The sequence below is a fragment of the Nicotiana tabacum genome, chromosome 13 (genome assembly GCF_000715075.1).
Source record: "Nicotiana tabacum cultivar K326 chromosome 13, ASM71507v2, whole genome shotgun sequence".
Lineage (NCBI taxonomy): Eukaryota > Viridiplantae > Streptophyta > Magnoliopsida > Solanales > Solanaceae > Nicotiana > Nicotiana tabacum.
Genome location: NC_134092.1, coordinates 50,747,638 through 50,756,130, shown reverse-complemented (window position 1 = coordinate 50,756,130; position 8,493 = coordinate 50,747,638).

Below are 8,493 nucleotides of genomic sequence, written 5' to 3'. Positions count from 1 at the left end.
ATTATGGCCGGGTACGATATGATGATGATGATGCCCACAAAGGCATATGTTTTAAACGTTTACGCATATATATATATGTATGTATCATGTATTTCATGTCAGTAGCCCTCAAAGGTACCCAGATGTCACAGGTTGTATATTCCCTATCACTATTTACATTATTGTTCTTACTTATGCTATTCTGCCTTACATACTCAGTACTTTATTCGTACTGACGTCCTATTTATTTGTGGACGCTGCATGTCGTGCTGCAGGTCCTGATAGATGGGTAGACGCAGCTCCCCCATCACAGTAGGCTATCCGGTTCAGCGTTATTGGCAAGATCCTTTCTCCGGACTTGCCGTGGTCTTGGTATGCATTTTTGTTATCGACATTATGGGTATGTCGGGGCCCTGTTCCGGCAATGTTGTAGCACTTATGTTCTTTTAGAGGCTCATAGACAGGTGTCGACTCATGTATGGTTTGGAATGCCTTGTCGGCTGATTTTTGTTGTATAGTCTTTCATGGCACCATGGTAGCTCGTACCTTATATATAGTTTCTTGACAGTCTTGTCGTCCCATGTTACGTATGTTCATGACATTATCTTTCATTGTTGGATGTTCATGATCCATGTCTTTCATTTATATTGGTCTTGTCGGCCCTTAAAGATAATAAGGAAGGTTAGAAAATGTACGTTGGTGCTCGGCAAGTATGGCCCGGGTGCTAGTCATGACCCTCCAGTTGGGTCGTGACACGGCCCTACTTCTGCAACACATCATTGTCTCCGATAGAAACCTCCTTGCCATCGTCGTGTTGTACCGTGTCCTTAAGGACAAGCAAATAGGGGTTGTCATACTGACGCTCTCTGATGTTCTCATAAAAGGAAGATCGAGAAACAATGCAAGCAAGAACCCAGCTAGGCTCCGAAACATCCAAACTCACAAACAGATTAGCCAAGCCCTGAACATCCACGGCTAGTGGCCTCTCTGCTACCCGTAGATATGCCAAACTGCCCAAACTCTCCGCCTTTTTAATCAAGGAATCGGCCACCATGTTGGCCTTCTCGGGATGATACAAAATAGTGATATCATAGTATTTAAGCAACTCTAACCATCTCCATTACTGCAAATCCAGATATTTCTTCTTGAACAAATGTTGTAAACTCCAGTGGTCAGTATAGACCTCACATGGAACAACGTACAAGTAGTGCCTCTAAATCTTTAATGCATGCACAATAGCTGCCAATTCCAAGTCGTGCACTGGATAATTATTCTCATGGACCTTCAACTACCGCGACACTTAGGAAATCACCATACTGTCTTTCATCAACACTGTGCCAAGCCCAATACGTGACGCATCACAATACACCATGTAAGGCCCTGCACCCGTATGAAACACCAACACTGAGGTTGTAGTCAAAGCAGTCTTGAGCTTTTGAAAGATCACCTTACACTCCTTGGACCATCTGAAATGAGCACCCTTTTGGGCCAATCTCGTCATAGGTGGAGCAATGGATGAGAAACCCTCAATAAAACAATGATAATACCCAGCCAAACCAAGGAAACTGCGAATCTCAGTAGCTGAGACGGTCTAGGACAACTCTGAACTGCTTCAATCTTATTCGGATCTACCTTGATCCCCTCACTCGACACCACATTACCCAAAAATTCCACCAAATCAAGCCAGAATTCTTACTTTGAGAATTTTTCATATAACTTCTTCTCTCTCAAGGTCTGGAGAATGATCCTCAAATGTTGCTGCTGATCCTCCCGATTGCTAGAGTACACCAAGATGTCGTCAATAAGCACAATGATGAATAATTCAAGATATGGATGGAATACACTATTCATCAAGTTCATAAATGGTGTTGGGCCTTGGACAACCCAAATGACATCACAAGAAACTAGTAGTGACCATACCGAGTCTTGAAAGCAGTCTTCGAACAATTCGGATCCCAACTCTTCAGCTGATGATACCCTGACCTCAAATCAATCTTTGAGAACATTCTAGCACCCTACAGCTGGTCAAATATGTCATCAATGCGCGGTAATGGGTACCTGTTCTTTACTATAAACTTGTTCAACTACCGATAATCTATACACATGCGCATAGAACCATCCGTCTTCTGCACAAACAGAACTGGAGCACCCCACGGTGAAACACTAGGCCGAATGAAACCCTTATCAAGCAACTCTTGCAACTTCTCCTTCAACTCTACTGATGCCATGCGGTAGGGTTGGATGGAAATGGGTTGAGTTCCCAGCAAGAAGTCAATTTCCCAGCAAAAAGCCAATACCAAAATTGATATCTCTATCGCGCGGCATGCCCTGGAGATATGCTAGAAATACATCTGGGAAGTCTCTCACTACCAGAAACAACTCAACAGTATGAGCATCAACACTGATATCCCTCACAAAGGCTAGATATGCATCACACCCCTACTCAGCCATTCACTGTGCCTCTAGAAAGTACACAACTCTACTAGGAATTAATCCAATGTACCTCCCACTCTAACCGTGGCAAACCTAGCATAGCCAATCTCATAGTCTTAGCGCGACAATTCAGAATAGCATGATAGGGCAATAACCAGTCCATGCCCAAGATCATATTAAAGTCTACCATATCGAGTAGCAATAGATCAACTCTAGTCTCAAAACCACCAATAAGAACTAAACACGACCGATACAGACGGTCCACAATAATAGAATCTCCCACATATGTGGACACATAAACAGAAGAACTCAAAGAAGCACAAGATATATTCAAATACGGAGCAAAGTAAGATGACACATATGAATAAGTGGATCCCAGATCAAATAAAACTGATGCATCTCTATGACAAATCAGAACAATACCTATGATAACTGATGCTGGTACTACCTTCGTCCTACCCCAAAAAGCATATAATATGGCCTAGCCTACCCCTCTAGGGTAACCTCTTACCACTGGACCCCCACCCCTAGTTGGTTGTGCGGGTAGAGCGGCGACTGGAGAAACAACAATTGCCTATGAAGTCTGTGGACCTGATGGAATTTGTGGAGTTTGAGTAGTCTATGGAGGTGAACCCCTTATGTGTGTCAGGAAGTCTCTCACTATATTTCGGGTATCACCACACTCAAAGAAAGCTCTCGGTGGGCGTGGTTGCTGAAGTTGGCCCTGTCCAAGGCGGCTAGATTGACCGCTTAAGGCACCCTATGCAGGAGGTGCACTGGATAGTGGCTGAGCTAAATTGGCAACCTGAGACCTCGGAATAGCCGGAGCACCACTAAAAGCTAGAAGTGCTGAATGAACTAGGCGGCTCACATAGCCTCTACCATGACGGGCTGCAGCTGGGGCATGGGCAGCACTATATCCTCTAAAAGCTCGAGGCCTTTTGGCCTCCCTGTCCTCTCTCTCACGGCCTCGCATACCTTCCAACCCCCGCCCAGTCTCTACCAACTGCTGATACAGAGTATTTATCTCTAACTCTCGATCCATGCTAAATCTATTATCGTAGTTGAGCCCCTCGATTAATTGGTGGACTCTCTTTCAAATTGTAGAAACCAAGGCAGGTGCATGTCTGGATAACTCACTGAATCTGATTGCATACTTAGACACTATCATAGTACCCTGGTGCAGCTGCTCAAACTCCGCGCGTCATGCTTCCCGAAGGGTCTGGGGAACAAACTCTCTCAAGAACATCACTAAAAACTGAGTCCATGTGAGTGAAGCTGCATCGGCTGGGCTACCCTCCTCGTAAGCCCACCACTACTGATACGCTACTCCTGACAGCTGGAATGTAGTAAATGAAACTCCGCTCACCTCCACAATACCCATAGTATGGAGAATACGGTGGCACTTATCTAGAAAACCATATGCATCTCTCTAGCCAGGCCGTTGTAAGTAGGAGGATAATACTTCTTGAATGTATCAAGTCTAAGTTGCTCCTCCTCAGATGACACTGCCCTAACCTGGGCCTGAACCGGAATAACAGGTTGCGCTGGCATAACCTCTGGGACCTAATCGACATGGACCCGCTGCTCTGGAGTACGGGGCTCAGGAGTCTGAGCTCCTCCGCCAGCTTGAGATGTGGCTGGTGAAAGTGGAATCAACAATGCATGAGCTACCATACCGAACATGCTCAAAATCTATGCTAGGGTATCTTGAAGTGCAGGGGTGACAACAGGCGCATCGGGTGCCTGTCCTCCAACCATAGCTACTGGTGGCTCCTTAGTCGCTGCTCGAGCAGGTGCTCTAGCTGCACCATATTCCCATCCTTGTCCTCTACCCGTCCCAAGCCCCAGACTCTCCCAGCTCTAGCAGGGGCGCCAATTTCTAATCATCGGATCCGGCAGTGCGTGTCTTCACCATCTATGAGAGACTAGAAACTCAAAAATTCAGATTATGAAGTCAACCAATTTGCACAATAAGGAATCAAAGAATTGGAATTTTCCTAATAGTTCTGTAGCCTCTCGTAGATAATTACAGACGTCTTCGTACCGATCTGCAAGACTCTACTAAACCTATTTATGACTCGTAACACCTATGAACCTAGAGCTCTGATACTAACTTGCCACGACCCCAATTTCCTGCCTTAGGATGTCGTGATGGAACCAAGTCTCTAAGACTAGGTAAGCCTAACATTCAAAGAGAAATATCGGAAATAATACTAAAACCTTAAATTAAACCATTATTCTATTATAATAAAACTAAACGGTACAATTATCAACCTTTCCCCGAAACCTGGTGGAACAGAGTCATAAGCTATGAAAAATGTACTAATAATCTCGGAATACAACACTGTTTTGTACCAAGAAATAAATAGTAGAATGTCTAAAAATAGAAGGTGACTTCGAGGCCTGTGAACGTCGAGCAGGTATACCTTAAAGTCTCCAAAGGCAGCTAGCCAGTCAATCTCTAGCATCTAGCACTGACAAACATACTTAGATCTAGACAAAAATGTTCAGAAGCATAGTATGAGTACACCACAATGGTACCTAGAAGTATGAAGCCTAACTCGGTAGAGTAGTGACGAGGATAGGTCAAGACACCTACTAGGACAAGATAAATGGAACAAAAATATAATGACGAGGAGTAATGGAAAGCGGAGAAATGAATGATAACAAAGCAGTTTAATAACGTAGATTAATGACAGAATTGTAAGCATAAAGACAACAAGAAGGAAGAAAATAATGAGAACGGCAGTTAATTAAATAAGGACAAAATTAGTAAGACAAGGGAGACCAAAAGCAACAAGAATTGTTCAACAAATAATTCTTTTCAATATGAAATGCACAACAAGAATCACAACCGAGGTACCGCCTCGCATTCACATTTCACAATTTCAATCACAATATTTCCTTATAAAATTGCGTGAGCCTTTATATTTAGTTTTGAAAATAATTTTTCTCGAAAGAACTACACGTGTTTTAGCCTACCTTATCACACTGTGTGGCTTCAAATAGTTCCCCTACTAGCAACACGCGTACAAAGCCCACCTTATCTCACCGCATGCATATCAACCCCTAGCCGTACACCACCGGATGCGTATCAATTTAACAACACAATCACAACTCGCACCACAAGTACCCATATGCTACAACTTGCCAAAATAATAATCATGTCACGCCCCGGCCTCAGGGAGCGTGACCGGCGCTCAATCGAGATACCCCGGTTAAGCAAGCCTGGTAGATGCCTTCTACCCAACCTTGCCTATTAACAATATAAGAATCAGTACAAGTGATAGACATGAGAAGAGTCAAGTGTTCCACATTTTTTTCCATTACTAAAGGATATTCATTTATGATTTCACAAATACTACAAATTTAAGATATGATGAAAAACATATTTGCCCAAATACCAACACTTACTAGTTTAATTCTCAACATCAAACACCAACCACAACCTGTCTACGGAGCATCTAAGTACAACAAAAGAGTAGTATGGAAGTGTCGGTGACAAGGCCCTGGCTATACCTCAAAACATAAAGTACAATGTCAAATGACATGAAGCCCGGAATAGAGTAGGGCTCACCAAAATCTGTTGAATAGAGAGTAACTGCCAACGAGGATCAAAATCGCTCGCTGACGAACCACCTGCATCCATTGAAGATGCAGTGCCCCTAGAAAAAGGGACGTTAGTACATGTCGAATAGTACTAGTATGAAAACCAAAACACCTATTTAAGGACTTGGAAATACAACATGGATATGATGAATCATGGTAAAAATAAAAGGGCTTAGATAGCCGTTAAAGTCAAAACAAATCATTAAGAGCTTCCAATAGCATTTTTAAATTTTATTTCAGGGATCCTCTATAACCACCTTTACACAAAGCGGCCCTGCCGCCTCTCCCCAATGTATGCGGGTGGAGGTTCAATCGAAATGCCATAAACTCTACACAAAGCGGCCCTACCGCCTCACCTCAATGTATGCTGGTGGAGGTGTAATCATAATACCACAACTCTACACAAAGCAGCCATGCCGCCTAACCCCAATGTATGCAGGTGGAGGTGTAATCACAATACCACAACTCTACACAAAGCGGTCATGCCGCCTCACCCAATGTATACGGATGGAGGTTTAATCATAATTTAGATTCCCAAAACGATAATAGTTTGTACAAAGAATTTTCTTCCAATCAACCATTTGTCACCTTTGGCATTAGCAAGGGTGAGTTCATAAGGTTTCATCATATGAGAAATAGGTGCTTGATCTTATTAAGATCACACAAGGTTTTCTTCCCAAAAAAGGGGTATAACATACTTAAGTCACAATAGAAAATCTTTAACACATGGGGGTTCGGACACATTATGCAATTTGAGAATCAATTTACTAGCTTGAACACCCCACTTCAACAGTGTTTCAAGTTCGACTACACATGATGGAGTTTTGCAAGGATTCGGGAATTTCGATACTAGAAGAAGAGTTTAGCCTTCAATCGAGCCACAAGCTAAAATCACAAATGAGTAACACATAATATGTTCTTGAAATACTTTTCCCCAAAAAGGGCAATACCTAATTTCTACTCATGAAGATATAAGAGTTCAAAAACATACTGGAAATACTTACAAAGTATAGCATTAGTTAAAATAACCACATTTGGGCATGACTGGGGTACATAAGCTTTTAGGCAAATCTATTTTCGAAGTCAATTTGGAACAGTTAAATCAAGGCTCATTTCATAACCTTTCTCATATCATTTTATTTCCTTGGCACCATTAGCCATAAGTATAACTTTCATTATTGGCATGGTGGCCACGCTTTACATCTCCAACCCACTTCTTTCACTTTCAAGCATCCTTATAGATTATCAATAATAAGGCATTTCAAATCAAGACTTTAGGTACACATGAGCAATATGCGTTTTAGACGCATGGGGTATTCTTTCCTAGTTAAGCGTAATGGACTTTCATTTGAAACACAACTCAAAGCCATAATATTTTAATACACATATCATTCTGGAACACATTCTTAAAGGATAACATAATGTGATAGGACCATTCAGAACACATTTTGAATACATAATTCTTGACACTTTGCTTAATCGGGACAATCGAATTTATTGGAAACAACTCGGAACATGGGAATAAGGAACTTGAGCCAACCATACATGAAACTTACGACAACATCATGGAATTCAATTCTAAGAGAGTAGTTTAGCCAACATATCTTGTTTGAGCTTTTATTAAGTTACTACAACGTCCCAACACTTCTAGCAATAACAATCTATAGGAAGATAGAGAAAATTGGATAATAATTAGAAGGGTTCTCATGGTGTAACTCTCTTAGGAATTTTGTCAAACACCTAGTATGAAAAATAGACTATAAAGCTCTACAATGGTAATCCCTTCCTCCCTCAACCAATTTCAACAAGAAACTAACCAAAATAGTTCATTAACCCCACGTACTACAACCTATTGTCATATGTATGGCCTATTTCCAACAACCCACGATACCCTTGAACTCATAACCTCTTGCATGAAAGCTTAGGAGTAGGACTTACCCGGATAGATGATAACCTAGTGATTGGCTTCCTTGATTCTTGAATATTGGTGCAAGAATGGGTGATTAGAATGCTAGGTTTCCTCATTATCTCTTTAAAATACTCTTACCTCTCTCTAAAATCATCAGACATTTGCTTCAAAATGAGCCCCTAAGGCTATTTATCAAAATGGGGTCGGGTTATAAAAATAGGAAAATGGACCCTCCGAACTCGTGTTTGCGGTCACAGAATAGACCGCATAACAGATATGCGGCCCGCAAAATGGACCGCAAAAATGATGCCAAGAACTAGGCTGGTCTGGACCGGTCTATGACACGTCTGCGGTCCGCAGACCACTTATGTGGCCACAGAATTGCCCACCAAAATTTCAAATGCTAACTCTGCAGCAGAAGTGAGGACCACGAAATGGGTATGCGTTTGCAGAATATAACCCAAAAACGACCTTCAAAATTCACAATTTTTTTGCTTAACTCTGCGATGGGTATGCGGCCCACAGAATGGACCTGCGGTCGCGAATCTGACCGCATAATT